This window comes from Rhincodon typus, chromosome 28 (genome assembly GCF_021869965.1).
Source record: "Rhincodon typus isolate 14 chromosome 28, sRhiTyp1.1, whole genome shotgun sequence".
NCBI lineage: Eukaryota > Metazoa > Chordata > Chondrichthyes > Orectolobiformes > Rhincodontidae > Rhincodon > Rhincodon typus.
Genome location: NC_063359.1, coordinates 35,830,142 through 35,852,074, shown reverse-complemented (window position 1 = coordinate 35,852,074; position 21,933 = coordinate 35,830,142). Strand labels below are relative to the sequence as shown.

Genomic DNA, 21,933 nt, shown 5'->3' with positions numbered 1-21,933 from the left:
GCATTTTGAGTTGACTGAGTTCTCTGGCGCTGAGCATTTTTGCCGTTGTGGTTGTCATCAAATTCCAGCTTCAAAGCCTTTATAGCTCAGCATTGGAAAATACTATAATTCACACAATCAATTCAATACTGTTTGCAAACAGATAATCTAGAAATATACTAACCCTATATCAGAGGCAAAGGAAAATGATTTTAAATAGCAAAGGAATCCTGAGATTCTGAAAATCTGGCTAATAAACTCAGTGTAATTCTGAACTCCAGTATTCCCTTGTTCTTCCTTCACCTTCACCGGTGCAAAAGTCTGACTAGGCATTGAGTATTTTGCTTAGACCATCTTAAGGACTAGAACGTGACATGACTGTTTAGGAATGTATTTTCATTACTAGATCATACAGAACAGTTTAAAGGGCAATTTGTTGCTTGTCAGTCCAGCATGTATGGTGGGTGGCCCCATGGTAGTTAGCATTGCTGCCTCAAAGTACCAGGGACCCAGGTTCAGTTCCGGCAAAGGGTGACTGAGGAGTTTGCATGTTCTCCCCATGTCTGTGTGGGTTTCTCCAGGTGCGCTGGTTTCCTGCCACAGTCCAAAGACATGCAGGTTAAGTGCCTTGGCCGTGCTAACTTTCCATGTAGTGTCCAGGGATATGCAGATTAGGTGGTTTAGCCAGGGTAAATGTGGGGCTGTTGGAGGGTATCTGGGTGGGGATGCTCTTCAGAGGGTCGGTGTAGACTAGATGGGTGAGATGTCCTGTTCTGCACTGTAGGGATTCAATTTTTTTTTAAGTGGCATGCTCCTGGTTATTCAAGACTAATTTTCTGAGCTCTTATTGCATGTCCCAAATGCTTGCTCAACTTTATGTCTTTTTAAAAAAACTAAAAGACAGCAGTTAGTGTGGATAGCTATTCTATAACTGAGAAGAGACGCATTGCTGTATAGCCTTAGCATGGAATAATGGTACAGCCTTTTCGAATCAGTAATTGAAAATTGTTTAATAGAATGATCTGGTGAATCAGAGTTGTGGAAAAGCATATGCTTCACCCTAATATTATAGTGTTGAGAGAGCAAATGAATTGTTACTAGTTCTGCTGCTTAGTCCTTAAGTACTGTAACTTTGAATTTTATAAATCCTTCAGTAGATTATTAAACATGTTTTGGTACATGGAATTTTACCTAGCTTCTAAAGCCTTCGTTGTTAGAGATTGAAAGTGGTGTCCTTTGTGAATGTTGCTAATGTTCTCATACAGAAGCTAAGGATTGGATAATCTATATGCCAGATTGGTAAATAACTAGCCAGCACTGGTTTTTATGCCATGCATTTACTTATGTGCAAACTCCAAATGAAGTCTTGCGTCTTCTACAAAGAAACAAAATGTATTTTAAGCTAGTTTCTGTGTCTGTGAAAAGAATTGCTGCTGGACTCATTAAGTCTTAAAATACTTTACAGTAGGAGTATGCTGTACTGATTGTGGGTTTCTAAGAAGTGCAAATCTTGCCTTGAGGTGTGGGAATATAATGCAGTATTAATTTAATCTGTGTATTTTTAGCAGAGCTAGATCTAATGTTCATATGTGATTGAGCCTAATGTGTTGGCAGTTTCAATTTTCCTGTAGTGGATGCGTTCTTGAGTGGTATTAACTGAGACTATCTGTATTCTGACTACTTGCTTATGACATCTGTCATTTGTAAAGCTTAGCTCTGATCTTATTGCTGTCTGGGTACACTTTCCTCTACATTTTCCTCCACCCTACATGTTATTTCTCTTTTTTGCTGAAAGCATGTTGGTATTCCCAGCAGGAACTTTGCCACGCCTCACTTATTTCTGTTACTAGGTATTAGTACTTGTTCATGGGGGCCATCATAGCAAGCATCATCTTCACTCAATTGATCCTTTTTCTAACAATATCACTGTGAGAATCACTCACTGATCTTGTCCCCTCTGTCAGCAGTGTCATCTTTTGGATGAACCATTAAAGCCTGTTTATGATCTTGTGTGGTTGTATGCAGTATTCAAATTCCATGCAGTATTTTGAACCAGAGCAGGGGTGATCTCTCTGGTGTCCAAACCATTAATTACCCATCAGTTGGTATTACTTGCACGAACTTTGATATTTACTTTCTCTTTATACAAATGCCGACAAAATAAAAATGAATATTGTAATAAAGCTGAACGCTAATGTCAGAAGTATCAACAGAAGATGGTACATTATGAATTAAAAGGCTATTGGCATGGTATTTTAAAATTGGAGCTGAGCTTCTGAACCATACTTTGTGATTGATAGCAGCTCTTGGGGTCAGTGAAGCAGGATACAGCTACTGGAGTCTTTTGGGCTTTAGGTAAAAGATAAGTTGGCAAAGTTCCATTGCTAATAAAATTCTTAGAGCTTTTTCACAGTAACCACCCTTGTAAACATGAAACTGTGCTCTATGATAATATCAGATTTAAACTCTTGCTAAAAACAATGTGAATCTGATGGGTTGGAAGTAACATCTTTGCCACATGCAGTGGTTTTAAATGGTCTTGCCTCTTTCCACCAGTTGGGAGTCATCTGAGTTTGTTGACAATAAAGTGACGGTTTCTGTGACAGCTGTTTCACTTCTGATTTAAGCTAACTGTTCAGTCTTTTATTTGCATGACCTAGAATAGAAGGTTAAATAAAATGTACACGCCTGGACAGTGGCAATGCTATGTAAAGAGCACAGTGTGTGCCTTCAAGTCATTTCACAACTTCCTAAATTTGATGCGAGGTAACAGCATGGTTTCAGTATGTGGGCTGAAAATACCATTTGCTGTTCATACTGTTAATTAAATGTTTTAACACACAGTATGGCAGAATGATCCATCCAAGTTTTTAACTATTGCAAGCAGTTTAACTTCTGGTGTTGTGCACTGTGGAGCAAAGATTCGTATTTGGCTATTAGTTAAACAGGGTGTGTGTGTGTATGATTTAGTTTCCAATTTTCCCCCATTATTTGTTCTTTTAATCCTGTTTTTAACTTGTTGACATGCCATTTTGCTCTCATTTCTTTTTCTTTTCAGTTTTTTTTAAATTAAATTTGGCCAATATCTCCATCTCCGAGGCAGTTGAATCTATTTCAACACAGCAGCAATGGTGAGGCTGGCAGGGAGGGCACTGACAGAACAAATTTGATAGTGAGTGATGGGCTGGAAGTGTGATTTTCTTAATCTGGTTTTTAAAATGAGCTGCTGATTTGTTAAAACTCAATGTTGGGAGGGAACTCAGAAAAGCAATTTTTCACATCAATTATACATATATCACAGTAGTTCATTTGAGAATTCTACCCATTCAGTGAAATGGCTGAAGACCCATAACAAAAATCTTAATTACAGAATGTGATTTTTCCAGAAAATTAATTAGAATTCACAGTACAGCTTGGCCTTCAACAAAGCAATGGAAGGTGCCATCAACAGCGCTATCAAGTGGCTGTAACAAAGTCATAAGCTGATCCTCAGTTTGAACTCTGCTGGGGTTGCTTGGCTTCTGATCTCGCTTTGTCCAAGCACGGACAAAAAAGCTTAACTCTAGAACTGAGGTGAATGAGTGGCATTGAAACACCAAGGTCAGTATTTGACTAATTGTGACTTTAAGGAGCCAGACTAAAATTGATGTAGCTGGAAGTTTGAAGGGAGAGAGCTCTCCATTGGTTGGAGTCGAACCTGGCACAAAATATTGAGGTTCTTGGAAGTTAGTTATTTCAATCCCAAACCCATTGTTGCAGGAATTCCTCAGGGTCGTGTCCCAGACCAAACACTGCAGCTGCTTCATCAATGACCATCTCCATCAGGAAGTCAGAAGTGTGATGTTCACTTTGTCCAGCAACATCCGTGACTCCTCAGATACCGAAGCAATCTGTAACCATGTGCAGCAAGCCTGGACAACATTCAGACTTGTCGGCACAAGTGCTAGAAAATAGCCATCTACAACAAGAGAGAAATTAAAAATCTCTCATGACATTACTATCTGAATTGTCCACTATCAACAACCTGGGTATTACCATTGACCAAAAAATGAACTGGCCACCATATTTGCAATATAAAAAGTGGACTGCAAGATGTTGATTTGTAAGCTAGATCCTGCAGAAACGAGAATTCTAGATAAAGGATGAGTGGAAAAGTTAACACTAAGATTCTTTTTTATGGCTTGGGGACCAAATATTTTTTGGATACAAGTATTTGTGCTGGCTGGGGACAACCTTTGTTTGAAAGCTAATGAATTTTAGATGTTGCTGACCACTTGAAGATTGTGGATATGGATTCAAGGCAGGTGCAAGATTTTGTGATAGGCAAATAATAGTATTGGTTCAGTTTTGAGGGAGCACTTTGATTAGTTTGTATTTATTATAAAATATTTCTGAAAACTATAAAGGCTGGAATGGGAAATGGCATTTTGTGGTCTTAAGAAACTTCTTTTTTGCACAGTACAGTTACAGGATTGTGCAATTTATATGCTGAACACTTCTTCGCTCAGGAAAAATGTGTTGGTGTGTGCCAATCTCAGAAGGCTCTATAGCACTAGTGTTTCTACGACAGACTTTCATTTCTGTTTTTTAATCCTGTAAATTTTGCATAAGCAGTTTTCAAGAAATTTTGCTTTGCTATTTTATACATGCCGCATTTAAAATAAATTTTAGTCAATTTTGGTGAAGGTGTCGTGTACTTCAAACTTATTTAAGAATGTCCGTAGGAAGATTGAACAGTACAGCATATTTTACTAACCATTGCTGCAGTTGTCTCATTTTAGGTATGTAATGACTCAACAAAATCTGGCATTGCTCAGAATACTATGCCCCATGTATGTATGTAAAAGGCATGCTGGAAAATTATTGGCATTATGCTGAATTCCAAGTATCTGAGCTGAAACCTCGAGTGCAAGAAGGAAAAGTTTGCATTTATGTAGCCTCTTTCTTGATTTCTGTTTCCTGAAAAATATGCTGTACAGCCAATAAAATTTGCTTCTGAAATGTTGTTACTGTTGTAATCTAACATTCATTGGCACATTGGCTTGGACTTAATTGACTTGTGATAAACTATTGGTTTTGACCAAATCACTTGTTAATTTTCAAACCTATTCTATATTTATCCATTAATAAAACCCAAAAAGTGACTTTGAAAATGCTATTGATTCTGTTTGGAATCATGAGGTAGCTTTGTAAAAACTCCCAGTCATTACACTTACACAATTGAAATTGTGCTTGATTAGAATACTTTAGTTTTCTTATGCTTATAGCACTTTTGCATATTTTAGCATTACATCTTTAAATCTAAAATGTACAATATTAAATGCATATATTGATGAAGTTCAAACATGCAATCTGTTTTTAGAAGCATAGAAAATAGGAGTAGACAATTCAGCCCTTTGAGCCTGCTTTGCCAATCGTTATGATCATGGCTGATCATCCAACTCAATAGTGTGTTCATGCTTTTCTCCTATATCTTTTTTGATCCTTTTAGCCCCAAGTGCTATATCCAACTCCTCCTTGAAATCATACAATGTTTTGACCTCTCCTTTCTGTGGCAGAGAATTCCATAGGCTTACTGCTTTCGGAGAGTGATGCAACACTGAAGCAACCCTTCGGTCCAACTCCTCCGTGCCGACCAGACATCCCAATCTTGCCTAGTTCCATTTGCCAATATTTGGCTCGTATCCTTCTAAACCTTTCCTATTAATATGCCCATTCAGCTGCCTTTTCAAATGTTGTTGTAATTGTACCTGCCACCACCACTTTGTCATAGAAGATCATAGAATCCCTACAGTGTGGAAACGGGCCCTTCGGCCCAACAAGTCCACATCGACCCTCAGCGCATCCCACCCACACCCATCCCCCTGTAACCCACCTAATCTACACATCCCTGAACACTACTGACAATTTACCAATCCACCTAGCCTGTACATCTTTGGAATGTGGGAAGAAACGGGGAGAATGTACAAACTCCACACACAGTCGCCCGAGCGTGGAATTGAACCTGGGTCCCTGGCGCTGTGAGGCAGCAGTGCTAACCACTGAGCCACCGTGCCGCCCCAATGTCTGACAGCTCATTCCAAATGTGCACCACCCTCTGCATGAAAAAGTTAAATCTTTCCTCTCTGTCCTTAAATCTACGTCTTTCCATTTTTGGACTCTTACCCTGCAAAAAAGACCTTGACTATTTCACCCTATCCATGCCCCTCATAATTTTATAGACCTCTAAGGTCACCCCTCGGCCGCCAAAGCTCCAGGGTGAAAAAGCCCTAGCCTATTCAGCCTCTCCCTATAACTGAAAGCCTCCGCTCCTGGCAAATTCTTGTAAATATTTTCCGCACCATCTCAAGTTTAACAACAAGTTTCCTATGGAAGGGTGACCAGAATTGTATGTGGAATTCTATAAATGGCCTCACCAATGTCCTTTTACAGCTGCAACATGACATCCCAATTCCTATACTCAATGTTCTGAACAATGAAGGCAAGCATACAAAATGCCTCCTTCACAACCCTGTCTACCCTGTGACTCCACTTTCATGGAACTATGCTTCTGCATACCTTTGTCTCTTGTTTGGCAACACTCCCTAGGGCCCTACCATTTAACTGTATAAGCCCTGCCCTGATTTGCCTTACCGACATGCAATTTGGGTGAAGAAATTTCTCCTCATCTCAGTCGTAAATGGCATACCCTGTATCCTTGGAGTGTGACCCCTGGTTCTGGACTCCCCTGCCTTTGGGAACATCCTTCTTGCATCTATTCTAACTAGTCCTGTTAGAATTTCATAGGTTTCTGAGATCCCCTCCATTCTACTGAACTCCAGCTAACCATAGAATCCCTACAGTGTGGAAACAGGCCATTTAGCCCAACAAGTCTGCACTAAACACTCTAAAGAGCATCCCGCACAGACTCTAATATCCTGACTGATTCAACCTGTTCTTTGATAAACCTTTGGTGCCTCCATCTATTATAAGAATATCCTTCCCTTGGATAAGGAGACCAAAACTGCACGCATTATTCTGGTTGTGCTCTCACCGAGGCCCTGTATAATTGCAGTGAGGCATCCCTGCTCCTATACTCTAATCCTGTTGCTATAGAGGCAAATGTGCCATTGGTTGTCTTTAGCGTCTGCTGAACCTGCATGCTTACCTTCAGCGATAGGTGTACGAGGATACCTAAGTTTTGTTGCACATTCATTCCCCCTCTCATTTTATGCCACTCAGATAATAATCTGCCTTGCTGTTTTTGTTATCCTCACATTTATGCTGCATCTTCCATGCATTTAGAATCCAACTTTAATGTACTATTTTTTTCTTTTTTTTCTCCAGTTCATTGAATGCGCCATTGTTGGCATTAAGTCAGCACCCACTTCTTGTGCTGGTGTTCCATTTCAGACTGTTTCTTGCCTCCTGGTCCTGTGAGTGCAAGGTGAAAAGCTACAACATCTTGCCTCCTTTTTTAATAATATTTAAACTTTACACTGCCAAGCAATATTTAACTTGCCTCACTGGGCAATTAAGTGATGTCTACTTTTGAATTCAAATCTGATTAATTCATGGTAGGTGACCACTTTTTTTAAAAAGATATTTTCTTTTTATGTTACTTGTTTTGCACTGTGATTCAATCTGGAATTACAGGGCATAGTGGTCTGTAGTGGTCAGTGGTTACTAATTGTGGAAATTCTGTACTATCAGGGCTAGAGTGAAACATTATTTCAAGCAGGCATCTGATTGAGCTCTGAGAAACTTCTAGCTGTGCATTTAAAGTGGAGTTCTTTTTCATTTTCAACTTTAGGATGCATTTGGTGACAATATTTCAAGCTGTCCATCATCAAGATAGCCTGGTAGTTCTTCCTTCTGATTGTTCGCCACGGCCACTATTTGAGATGCTAAATTAAGAGGTTCAGCCAAAATCATTGGTCTGACTGCCAGTTATTTCAGAAAAAATCAATCATGTAGCACATATTAAAAACTCTTTTTGCTGATTCATTTCAATGCTGGTTCACAATCTTTCCTGCTGTAGTCAAAGTAACTTTTAAAATTGAATTTGCTCTATGCACAGTAATTGAAATAGAACCTAATTTTATGATGTATAGGTATGTGTGAATGAGGAAAGATTTTGCCTGTCCAATGATGTTCATTGTATGCGGTCCAAATGCCAATTTCATCTCTGCCCAGATTTAGGAACTTGATGTTTACCTTGTTCTTTCCTCCTCCCTAATTAAACTGTGATCGGAATTATATGTAGAAATATGACTGAAATGTAAATCTGTCTTTGCTCACTTCAGGTGCTGATGGATTTGCTGAAGATTTGCAGCATTTTCTGATTCTGATTATTACCCAAGTCTCTGAAGGAGGGCAGAGGTAATGTTTTCACTCTGTTAGTCTGCCTCAAAATCTCATGGATGAATTACAATAAAATGTGAAATAGTCCAAGGCTGAGCTCATTAGTTTTTGGCAAAGATTTTGATCTTGAAATTTTTTTAAAAGGATTTGTTAATATTGGAAGATGGGGAAAATTGATTTGGTGAAAATATTGTGGATTACCTTATTTAGTACGCCTTGGAATCTCTTCACTCCTTTGAAATCTGTCATAGCCATTAAAAAGTGGTGAACACAATTTTCAGAACAGCTTATTGGATGCGGATGGGCCAGAATGGAATGGATAATCTTTTAAAAATGACTTTTTCAGCTTTTACTTGCAAGATATCAACCAGGTAGAGAAAAACTGCAATATTGTTGAGTTAATGCTAAGTGGCAGAGATATCTGCTGTACTAAATGCCCTCTTCAATTATTTGGCCATTTCTTTGTCTTGTACATTTCAATAGAGATGCAGGGAAACCTGTAACTTTTAAGAAATGTTAATTTGATTGGGTTTGAATCTGCAGGAATGTAGAATGTTAATCACCAAATGTAACTAAAAATTTTCAATAGAAGTTCGACTACTATCTGTCCCAGTTTTCCAAACAATTTGCTAAATGGAAGGCAAATGATATTCTATTCTTGGACTGTTTCACTGGACCATAGTTCCCCCAATTTGGATCTTTAGTGTTCTTTAGTCCTGCAATTGTTAAGAGACATATGCCGTAGTAATTGAAGAAAATTTGAGTTGAAGTGCTGGGGGCCTGCCCACAAATTTGTGTTAAACGGAGCTTTGTGGTAGCTGAGGAAGCCAATATCTAACCTGGTTTGGCTGCAAACATGTGCTGCCAAAAGGAAATGGAGACAGTGTTGCAATCAATGCTTGAAAATATTTTTCATTTTCCAATTTTCTCCACACCTTACAATACAATGGCCTGACTTTGTATAGTAAAAAGTATTGAAAAATGTTGGGAGTTGCTGTAGAAAAGCTCATTTTTTCTTTCTGTCATGCTCTCTTCAGATGAGTGCAGTACCATCTGCCATGTCAGCAGTACAGTCAAACATTGCTGGTGCTTGGCAGAGTTGGGCGGCAAGAAAGTTTCTTCTGCCTTACAGCATAGCTTTTCACATGCTGTATCAACCTCACCTTCTCTCCAATTGACAGCAATTTTAACTGTCGCTAGTTCAGTCATACTTGCAGGATTTGAGCATCTTTTCAGAGGGATCTGTGTTGAATGATGGCTTGCCTGTGATTTATGTGGTCTAACTCCACTCCTGATGGTTAGCATAGTCATGTGGCAAATGTGCACATGTTTGGTTAATCTGAAGTTACAAGTCCAGAGCTTTTGATTTACGTGCATCCTTCAGTTCGATTTCCTGTTTTGGCTGTGTGAATGCTGACAACGTTGCCACAGCCAGAGTTTGCCGCTATTAGATCTTAATGACAATGAAATCATGATAAGTTTCGACCATTGTATTGTATGTCCCTTTTGCCTCAATACAAATTTGAAAGCTGAGTCCTTGGGTAATGGAAGTGGCTTTCTGTTTTGGTTCAGCATTGATCTAGCCAGTGCTGATAGCAAAGTAATCTATTTTCAGTGTTCTATTAAAGTGAATAGCAGTTTGAATCTGAGCCTTATTCGGAGGGGGGGGGAAAAGAAACATTTTGTTGAAGCTTTCCATCTTGCACTCATGACAATTTACAAGACATACTGAACATATATGTTGCAGACAGACAGAATACATGCAAACACTGCCTATTTTGCCACAACAGACTAGGTGACAACCATTATCTGGTTCATTTCTCAAGGCAGTGCCATAATCAGTCAGTCAACCTGCCATGTTTAAAACTTGATGCTTGGCAGTTAACTGACAGTTATTTAACGGGTGCATTCTCCATGACACTGCCTCTATCAATCAGTACACTCTGTCTCGAGCAGTATAAATGTTGACCCCTCTTTTCTCCTTTCCTTTGATTATTTTTGTGGATTGTCTTAATGAAGTGCAAGCTGAAAAGCTTTGTCAGAATGTGTCTTTTGATACTTGAGTTTGCATTTCCAGAAACCATTTCAAGGGTGTAAGTGTGCGTAGTTTCTGGAGGAGTACCATGAGTCATCTGGAAATCTTCAGTACAACTTGGGCCTGTAAAATACATTCCATTTCATTACAAATGCATTGGCAGCTACAGCATAACACTGAGGGTAATACTTTATGCAACCTATATTTTTATATTTGGTATTAAGAAATGAAAATTTGTAATTTATTTTTTAAATTAAAAATAAAATGTTCACCTAATGTTGAAATCAAATTTGACACGCTTTTGTCAAAATCTCTATAGTGGGGTCGTTTTTTGCCATCTTAATCTTTCCTCCCTTGTGCAAACTATGGAATTTAGGAACTCCGTAGTGTCATCTAAACACTGCTACTTTATCTAGCTGTTAAACTTGTCTCTCTTTTTAGCTGTGACAGTGCTTTGGACCTTTTACATAAGTTTATAGTTTGGAAAAAGTGCTTAGTTCATGAATAATTGTGTAATTTGTTTTGAGTCTTTTCTTGCAGACAATGAATAGACCATAACTGAGCTTGGAGTTTGATGGCATGGTGCCAGCTGCTGCACCTATTCTACTGTAGGCAAATCTGCTGGCTCTGCAGCTATGTTATTTTAAATGTAATTAAAGCCTTTGGATAGAGTGCATCTGTAGGGCTTTGCATACGGAAACATGTGTAGTGTGTCCTTCTATCTCTATATGTGGGTTGCCAATAAAACAACGTTGCACACTTTTATGGAGGCAGAATTGGCTCAGGAAATGACTGTGTTCATTTCTCCAGCCTGAAGTATGGACAGAATGAGAAATTGCAATCTATATCAGGAAAAACAAACCACCAGTCTGGTGTAAAAACAAGCTGGAGAAACTTAGCAGGCCTGGCAGAAACTGTGAAGAGAGAAAAAGTTGATGTTCTGAGTTCAGTGTGACTCTTTAGGTGTAGGTATGTTTCATTTGCAGTTTGGGTAATCAAACTACCAAAATAAATTCTTCAGCTTGTTTCAGGAGCCATCTTCAGTGTCTCATCCAGTGAAATGTACACCCATCTAAATAATACTTGCAGCATGCAGATTCAACTTTAATCCAGATCAAATATCAACTTACTCCCAATGGTGTTTCGTTGTTTCAAATCCCACCTGTAGAGTCTAGAGGTCTTCCTTAGACCTGAGTGCCAAGCTGGTTTTGTTGCGCCATTCATAAAATCCAAAGTCACTGCATTGACGTTACTTTATCGTTGTTATTTTGGTATTTGATGTTTGATCTACTCTCAAAACACTGACTCAGCACATTGATTGCATCTCTTACAGATCTTTTGCTTTGCTGACCAGACTTTTTGTTACAATTGTAATTTTTATTTGATATTTCAAAGTTCAGTTAAATGCTGCTTCTTTTAAATCCACTATGATCATGCATGTGTAATGAGATTTGATCTTAATATTCATTCATACTCTCTTCCATTGTTGGTATACTTGATAATAAATCTCAATTTCCTTAGCTCTATCAATTAAGGGGAATAAACTTAGATTTATATTCGTCTTTTTGACATTATTAGTGAAATACTTTTTAAGTGTAATGATTGCCTAGCAACAACAATGCTTTTGAGTCCACATTTTAAATTGCTGCTGCTCTTGCTCCCCTGATTGATCCAGTCCATCTCTGGCCTGGTCTTCACATGGTCTGAAATCCTGCAAAGTTATAGTTATTTTAATCAACTAGTTCAGACATGTAATGACACACATCCAGGCAACTTGAACGTGGTCCTCCTGGATCACACGAACATTACCACTGTGTCACAAAAGTCTGATCCTGTAAAGTAATACTTCGAACAAAATACCTTTCACTGGAGCTATTTACAACTTCATATTTCTTTTTAAATGCTCCTTCTAAGTGTCCACTCTTCTCTATAGAACCTAAAGCTTTGTTAATCTTTCATAACAAATCCTCTTCACACTTGAAATGAATTTAATGATATTATATCTCAGTGACATTTTTATGTATTACATTGTTTCTAATGAGACCTGAGTGATTGAGGAACAACACCTAAAACTAACTATACAGACTATTCAATCATTTTGCCAACTTAATGTATTCTAAGCATCCATATCTCTCAATTTCTTTTTTCAAAAATAACTCCAACTGTCTCTTGAATTTTCCAGCACTGTCTATTTGGCTGTCAGTTTGACGTTCGCCAAGCTGTCACGAATACAACATGTTCTTATTTCAGAGGTACTTTATTCAAAACACACTGAACGTTTTTAGCACTAAATATCACTATGCAATGTTCTTGCTTAATTCAAGTACTGGATAATTAAAATTTAAGCATCAAAAATCATTGTTTGGAGTGTTTAATAGATATCAATGTACTGAAGTCAGGCAGCTGATGACATTGGGATTTAAAACTTGTTTTTAATGTACAGTTCAGCACAAGTACCAGTTTCTACCCTTTTCTGGATCCTCTTCCTATCCCTACCCAGAGGCAACTCTCCAACTGTTGAAAAGTTGAACTGTTTTTTTTTTTAAATTAAGCTATTCAGATGTGTTATGTCACCCCTCTGGAAAAGGTAGGACTTGCACTTAAGCCTTCTGGCACAGAGATAGGGATACTACCACTGCACCACAAAAGCCTAGTTCTTTTTTTTGGTACCCATCCCCAAAACACCCATTGCTTCAATAAGCATCACCTATTCTCAACTGACTCTGAAGCAATCTGGTTTACACTTGGGGGCCTACATTTCTAGCATTTGTCAATGAGTAGGTTAGTTGAATTTGACCAGCTGACTTTTCTCCTTACACTTTAATCCATGTTCGTTATGAATTGATAATTATTTCTACTCACTTTATAAACTTTAGAATTTTGAGCTGTCATTTCTCAAAATGAAAACCCTCCCGATTTAATCTCTGCTTATTGCTTGGGCATCTAAACCTTTTGAGTTCAGTTGCTTTCTCTACCTCAGTCAGATGTTTGCACTGTTCAGCATTGCATGCAATTCTGTCTGTGGTATTTTCTGTATTCTTTCTGCATATCAACCTAGTCTTTATCACATTGTTTGTCCACGTTAAACAATGTCTACCACATCAGCCTGAACTATCTGGATCCATCTGTTTAATTTTGTGTTCAAACGTTGCACTGCACACAACGTCCCCCTTGTTCTAAAACATCGTACTCTTGAGGAACACCACTAGGATGTCTGTTAGTATATGTTGAAGTTACAATTGATACACTTCTATGGATACATTAATAACCTGGCAACTGAATTTTAAGTTCTTTACCTAACAGTGCAGTTCCTTAGAGCCCACTAATCTGATCTATCAGAACAGACGTCTATTTTTTCCAGATCTGGGAGCTATATGACTCATGATTGCAATGCCTGCAAACATTTCAAAATGTGTTGAGGATTATTAATTTTGAATAAGATGGAAATTACAAGTATAATTGCATGAAGTGGAAGCTTTTTGCTTGGCATGGTGACTGCTGAATAGAGTATAAATTTTCCCTGTGTGAAATTGGCTATAAATAAGAAAATCCCTTTATTATGCCAATTTTTCCATTTGATTTACTTGCTTCCTGCTAAAACAGCAGGCTCTGCCAGGTGGAGCACAAAGGGGATTTAAAAAATACTGCTTTGTGTTATAGATTTCACGGTATGGTTTCAGTTAAATAATCCCAATTATATGGTGGCCAACCTAATTCGGAAGCAGAGAGGTGAATGGTAATTTTAAATGATTGGAGTTTTTGCTCAATTGGCTAGGTGTCTGTATCTTGAACCAACAAGCAATGTTATGGCAATATGCTTCTATCACAAAAGTTTTTAAGATTTTTTTTTACTTGCTATTGGAATGAGGTTGGCTTTCAGTACTTTGAATATCATGGGATTGTTTCAATGAAATTTCATTTTCTAAAAGACTAAATATTACACGGCAAAACTACAAATCTGAAATACAAACAAAATGCTGAAAACAGCATCTGTGAAGAGAAAAACAACACTTAAAGTGTGTGATCTTTTGTCAGAACAGTATAATATTGTAGATGTAGCAGGTTTTGAGCAAATCTAGATTAGGGGAAAGACAAAAGAGAGGCCTGTGATTAGATGAGGCAGAATTGTTTTAATGAACAGCAACATCCTATTGTCACCTATGCCTGGAGAAGTGACAACAGTGGCTCTGATATGTGTTTGGTTCTAGGATGGTGCTGTTTACCTGCTGTGGAAACGCACGTGTTATTCTTCTTGACCCAAATTAGGACATAGGTTATGTGGTATTGAAAGATCCAAGAGGCATCTTTGGACAAACAAAGAAGCATGCTTCCATCAGCGCATCATGCTTCAAGTAATGAGATTCAACCTGAAGTCTGAGATCTTTATACATAATCCAAGTATAAGGTCCTGTCCCTCTAGTTTTCATTGAGCTTAATTAGAATAGCATAGTAAACAGGACTGAGGTCTGAGTGGAATTGAAATTGCAAGAACTGTAGTTTGGGAGCCATCTTTGCAGACCGAAGGGAAGTGTTCAGCAGTGATCTCTCGGTCTTTGTTTGGCCTACTGAATGTAGAAGAGGCTGTAATATGAACAGTGATGCAATATTCAAAGTTGAAAGGTGTACATTCTTTCACCCAAGGGGTGATTGTGGCAGTGGGAAGGGATGGGAATGTTTCAGGGAATAGTGCAGATTAGACTATTACAAGGGAGTTATGGAATGCAGGAAGGGTGATGTTTTGGTGCTGGTATCATACTGGAGGTAGTTAAAGACAATGTTAATTGTTCAATGTAGAGGCTAGTGACTGGAAGATGAGGGAAAAGGAGACTGTTTTGCCCAGGCCCTCTTTCCCAGCATAAAGTTTAGAGAATTGGGTTGACACTCTGAGCATTCTTCTCCCCTGCATCTCTTTCAGCCCCTCAAACCTTGTCATCTCTTTGACTAGATTGTGGCTGATATACCTCATGCCATTTTTCTGCACTATCCCTGATGTCTTTACTATCTATAACTCAATAGGCTCTGTCTTGACTATACGCAATGAGTGTCCCCAGCCCTTTGGGATAATTACAGTAATCTGGATGAAGGACTTCTTTTGCCACTGTCCTAAATAATACACTACTTATTCTGAGGCTGTGAAAAGTACACACAAATCCCTTTGCACATCAAAATTATTAATACATATTGTCAATAGTTGGGGGGCTAACCACTGATCCCTGCTGTATCCCATAAGTTACGGCCTCCCACTCTGAAAAAGATCCATTTTTCCTATTTTTTGTTTCCTCCATGGCAACCAGTTCTTCATCCATGTTGGTACACTGCCCGGAATTCTATGGTCAGAAAAATTTTAAGGAATAACATAAAGGAAGAATGAAAGAGGCAGAAAGGTTTAAAGAGTAATCCTAGAGAGTAGGATCTTTGTAACCAAAGGCGTGGTTGTCACTGGAGGAGTGAAGAAAATTGGTCCCATGCTGGGTCGCTATGGAGCCGTCTAGTCTTTCCTACTTCCTTGCTCAATGCCTCTGGTCCTGCGAATTTATTTTCTTTAAGTGTCCATCGAGTTTCCTTTTTAAAAACTTTGTTTCTATTTGCACTACCCTTGTGAGCAGCAAGTTCCAAGTCATTGATGTTTTCTGCAGGAAATAAGTTATTCTTCACATACCACAGTATTGCTTGCACAAAATCTTAAATCTGTACTAGTCCATAAAACCATAAGAAATTGGAATAGGAGTAGGCCGTTTGGCCCGTCAACACTACTCTGCCATTCAATAGGATCGTGGTCAAACTGACATTCCTCACATCCACTTTCCTGCAAATCCCTGTAATCCTTGATATTCCTACTGATCAAGAATCTATCTTTGTGTTAATATATACAAGGACTCTGCCCTCCGAGTTGTGTGCCAGTATCTCCAAAGACACTCCTTCCTCAGAAGTTCCTCCTCATCTCGGTCTTAAAATGGCATCCTTTAATTCTAAGACTATGCCCTGTGGTCCTAGACTCTTCCATGTGGGAGAACACCCCTCAGTGTTTACCATGTCAAGCCCCTTAAGAATTCAATATGTTTCAAATGAGATCATCTCTCATTCTTTTAAACTTCAGTGAATAACCCCAACCTCTTTAACCTTTCTGCATAAGATGATCTTTCCGTGCTGGGGATCATCCAAGTGAACCATCTCTGAACTGCCTCCAGTGAAACGATATCGTAAATCAGGGGACCAAATCAGCGCTCAGAACTCCAGGTGTGGTTTCACTGGTACTTTGTACAGTAGCCGTATGATTTCCCTACTCTTCTACTCAACACCCTTGAAATAAGAGCCAACGTTCCATTAGTTTTCCTGATTATCTGCTGCCCTCAGAGTCAGAGATATACAGCATGGAAACAGACCTTTCAGTCCAACTGGCCTATGCCAACCAGATATCCTATATAAATCTAGTCCCATTTGCCAAAATTTGGCCCATATTCTTCTAAACCCTTCCTATTCATATACCCATCCAGATGCCTTTTAAATTTGTAATCGTACCAGCCTCCTCCATCACCTCCGGCAGCTCGTTCCATGCACGCGTACCCTCTGCATGAAAGAGTTGTCCCTTTTATGTCTTTCCCTCTCGCCTTAAACCTCTGTCCTCTAGTTTTGGACTCTCCCATCCTGGGGGAAAACCTTGCCTAATCAACCTATCCGTGCCCCTCATGATTTTATAAACCTCGAAAAGGTCACCCCTCAGCCTCCAATGCTCCAGGGGAAAAAAGCCCCAACTTAGAGTCCTTCCCTATAGCTTAAACCCTCCAACCCAAGCCACATCCTTGGGTCTTTTCTGAACCCTTTCTAGCTTCACAACATCCTTTCTATAGGAAGGAGACCAGAATGAACTTGTGCTAATTTTTTTTGTGTTTAGTGCAGAAGTACCCCTAAATGCCTTTTTTTGTGTTGCGGCTTTGTGGTTTTTCTCTATTTTAAATTGTACTGTTCCTTTATTCTCCCTTCCATATGAACAGCTTCACATTTTCCCATATTATACTCTGTTTGCCAACATTTTGCTCACTCACTTAATCTATCAGTATCTCTGTGCAAACTCTATCCTCTTCACAACTTGCCTTTACATCTATTTTTGCACAGTCCTAATGTTTTTACCTGATGGGAAGTGCTTTTCTTTGCCCTTTTATCTAAGCCTGTCACAATTTTCTACAGCTCTGTTAAATCTCTCCTTGGAGCAAAAGAGGTTATTTTCAGCTTTGCCTACCAAACTTTGTAACTGAAATTGCAAACTTGTTAATTCACACAGTGGCCACTCTTCTAAATCTGGTATAATTGACAAAGTTTGAAGTTTATCACTCGATTCAAATCACTTACATATACAATGAAAAGGATCTGATATCTTGTCAAACACTTCAGTAAAATTAACGAGGTCATGAATGCTACAGATGTAACACAGTGTGGAGCTAGAGGAATGCAGCAGGCCAGACAGCATCAGAGGAGCAGGAAAGTTGATGTTTCAGGTCGGGGCCCTTCTGCAGAAATGGGGAGGGGGAAGAGAGTGCAGAAATAAATAGAGGGGTGGGGCTGGGGAAGATAGGTGGAATGGTGATAGGTGAGTGCAGACAGGGAGTGGTGGGGATTGGTCATTGAGTTGGGAGGGGCAGATAGGTGGGAGGGAAGATGGACAGGTTGTGTCAGGTCAAGGAGGTGGGGATGAGAGGGAAGGTTGGTCATGGGATGAGGCTGGGGGTGGGGAGATTTTGAAACTGGCTAAATCCACATTTAGGCCGTTGGGCGAGAGGCTCCCGAGGTGGAATATGAGGTGCTGCTCCTTCAGTTTGTGGGTGGAGTCATTGTGACACTGCCAGAGGCCCAGGATGGACATGTCACCCAGGGAGGGGGAGTTGAAATAATTTGTGACTAGAAGGTGTTGTCGTTTGTCACGAACAGAGCACAGGTGCTCTACAAAACAGCCTCCAAGCCTTTGCTTGGTCTCTCCGATGTAAGGGAGGCCACACCAGGAGCAGCGGATTCAATAGACCACGTTGACGGTTGTGCGGATGAACCGCTGTCTAATGTGGACGATTTGTTTGGTGCCTTGAATGGAGGTGATGGGGGGAGGTGTAGGGGCAGGTGTAGCACTTCCTGCGGTTGCAGGGAAAGGTGGTGGGACTGCTGGGGAGTATGGAGCAAACGAGAGTCGCGGAGAGAGCATTCCCTACGAAAGGCAGATAGGGGTGGGCAAGGAAATGTATCTTCGGTTGTGGGGTTGGATTGTAGATGGCGACAACACCTTCCGGTCGCAAACTCCCCCTCCCACTCCCGGGGTGACATGTCCAATTACTTAAACAATGATGAGGCATAGATTTAATCTGACGTAAAAGAGAAAGGTCCTTTTTATCCGCTCTATCTTGGCACTTTCCAGTTTTATACATCTCAATTAAACTTCCCCTTGACCTCCTTTGATATAAAATAAATGCTGCAGCCTGTTTAATTTCTCTTTATAAAGAAAAATCTCAGTTCCCGACAATATCCTGGTGAATTTCTGGATCCCCTTTGTTTTTCATGTTCTTCCTTTTTTGCAGTATGCTAGCTATGACCTAACTGCGTAAGTAGTTCTCGCATAATATCCATTCTCGTCTTTGCCATACCTTGTCCGATACCAGTTTCCCATTTGCTGCCTGCAGAGATCTGACTGTGCATTTCGATGTCCTCTGCTGTGTTACACTTCCCAATTTTTTATCTTTCATTGTGTATGCCCATTCTTTGCTGTCTTTCAATGCATTACCATGCACGTCTCTGGATATAATTCCATTTGTCACTTCTCTGCCAACTTGACCAGTCTGTTGATTATATTCCAGCTGTTGAAGTTCAACTTTTGCTACTCCTGCCTGATCTGCTAGCAGTATTTTTCTGGTTTTATTAATCTATGTACAATTGCTTCTTAAATGTCTGACTCAAAAACAAATGACTAGGGAGGGAGATAGTAGGAACTGCAGATGCTGGAGAATCCGAGACAACAAGGTGCAGGGCTGGTTGAACACAGCAGGCCAAGCAAGAAGGGTCCTCTCTGCTCCTGTGATGCTGCTTGGCCTGCTGTGTTCATCCAGCCCTGCACCTTGTTGACTAGGGAGGGAGTCAGCTTGCAGAGTCCATCACTTTATAAAAGTGGAAGAAGTAAAATGGTTGACTGTCCCTGTCACTCTTTTCAGCCCTGCCAGCTTGTTTCCCTTTTATGATCAGAAAATTGCCATTTGATGTTGCAGTGGTTGGGAGGTGCAGAGTGGTAAGGTTGTGGGTATCAAGGGTGCAAATCCATGATGCAGACTTTATCTGCTGTTGGTGCAGTATCTTCCATTAATTTTAAATTACATTTGAAGTAGATGGGTCTCTATTAATATTAGATTCAAAGTTTACATGTGATGTGGCTCTTCCCCATAGCCCTGCAGCTTTTACCTTTTTTCTAGATGTGTATCTAACTTATGTTGAAAATACAGGGGATCCCTGAATTACAAATGTCTGACTTACAAACATTTGTATTTATGAATGCATTCCCATACAGGGGTGTAATTCTTAAATATCCAACATGCAGAAATTTCCTCTTTTTTTGTTCTTTATTCATTGGATGAGGGTGTTGCTGGCTAGGTACCACTTATTGCCCATCCCTAATTGCCCAGATGGCAGTTAGAAGTCAACGACATTGCTGTGGGACTGCAGTCACATGTAGGCCAGACCAGGTAAGGATGGCAGTTTCCTTCCCTAAAGAACGTTAGTGAACCAGATGGGTTTTTTCTGACAATCGATTCATGGTCATTGTGAGTTGCTTAATTCCAGATATTTTATTGAATTCAAATTCCACCATCTGCTGCGAGGGATTTTGAACCCAGGTCTCCAAAACATTATCTGGGCCTCTGGATTAACAGTCCAGTGATAATATCACCAGGGCATCGCCTCCCTTCCTGAGTTTACGAATGGCTGCTTTATATTATCCTGCATTGTGTTCTGACTTGCATAATGGACTTGTGAGCAGACTTAGGAACCGAACCTGTTTGCAAGTTGTGGACAGCCTGTAGTTATTTTATCTGCTTCCACAACCCCTGCAGGCAGTGCATGCCAAGTCATAACCTGCTGCATTTGTAAGCAAAACCTTTGTCTCCCCTCTGATTCGTATATCAGTTAACTTTAAATCTGTATCCCTTGCTTACTGAGGAGTAGAAAACCTTCTTAATTTTGAACATGAATTAAATCTCGTCTTACTTTTTTAAAAACTCATTTGTTGGACCTGGGTGTTACTGGCTACTCCCAACTGCCCTTGAGAAACTGCTACAGTCCATTTGCTGTAGGTAGACCCACAATACCATTAAAGAAGGAATTCCAGGATTTTGACTCAGTGACCGTGAAATATTTCAAAGTCAGGATCATGAGCGTCTTGGAGGGGAGACTTGCATTGCTTGGAACATCACTTGCAAGTCTTTTTTTATCTGGAAGCCATTAAAATTTTTTGTTCATCATCTTACGGATCCTCTCTGTGTAATTGTCAACCTTTTGATTCTTTCTTTTTCACATCAAGGGTACTGGAATGTTATCCTGGACCAGCGGAACAATAAATCTGATCATTTGTAGGCCGGTTCATAGTTGAATGGCATGGAAACAGACCCTTCAGTCCAACTCGTCCATGCAGACCAGATATCCTAAATTAATCTAGCTCCATTTGGCCCATATCCCTCTTAAACCCTTCCTTTTCACATACCCATCCAGATGTCTTTTAAATATTGTAGTTGTACAAGCCTCCACCACTTCTTCTGGCAGCTCTTTCCATACACACACCATACTCTGCTTGAAAAAATTGCCCCTCAGGCCCCTTTTTAAATCTTTCCCCTCTAGTTTTGGACTCCCCTACACTGGGGAAAAGACCTTGGCTATTCACCCTAACCATGTCCCACATGATTTTATAAACTTCTACGAAGTCATCCCTCAGCCTCCGATACTCCAGGGAAAATAGCCCCTGCCTATTACAAGATTCGGTGGCACTGATCAAAGCATAAAAGGCATGTCACAGAATAATAGAACTCAAAAGAGGGCCATTCAGTCAACTGCCTGTGTGCTGGATTTATCCAGTTTTTTCCCCTTGTCTTTTCTCCTTGGGCCTCCCAATGACACAATCAAGATTTAACACTCAATCGATACTTTATTAAAAGTCACTGATTTTCTGCTTATTTAATTCATTCCTAATTTCTTTGGGATTCATTTATGTACCATTTTGATGCTGCGTTCACCTACATCATACCCATGTTGCCACTGCAAAAATTCTCTCCATCTCTGAAAGACATAGAAGAGGAAACGTGCATTCTCTGAATGCAAACTCATCAATAAATTACACGGCATCCTCTTTTACTTGTACATCATTGACTTTAATTCCCATTGTTTTGATATATCCGGTGGCTGTGAAATGGACTTGGCAATCTGTAAAGGCAGTAGTTGTTTAGGCAATGTAGCAGAACCAATTCTTCAAACAAATCTACAACATTGAACCTTTGGCATCTTCGAGCAATTGGGGCTGTTGAGAATGAGGTGCCAAAACCTGATGACCTCCATCAGCCTCA

General features: G+C 39.7%; 1 protein-coding gene across 2 annotated transcripts in view; it reads left to right on the top strand.

The window, feature by feature from the left end:
• The window catches only part of LOC109910621 (nucleus accumbens-associated protein 2), a 106,364-nt gene that overhangs the window by 4,009 nt on the left and 80,422 nt on the right, over positions 1-21,933 (top strand). Inside the window, exon 2 of one of the 2 annotated variants that reach the window (XM_020509837.2) lies at positions 8,265-8,340. The exons of the other annotated variant lie outside the window; for it this stretch is intronic. The gene's annotated coding sequence lies outside the window, so the exon portion shown is untranslated. The remainder of the gene's footprint in view (positions 1-8,264; positions 8,341-21,933) is intronic. 2 annotated transcript variants of the gene reach the window in all.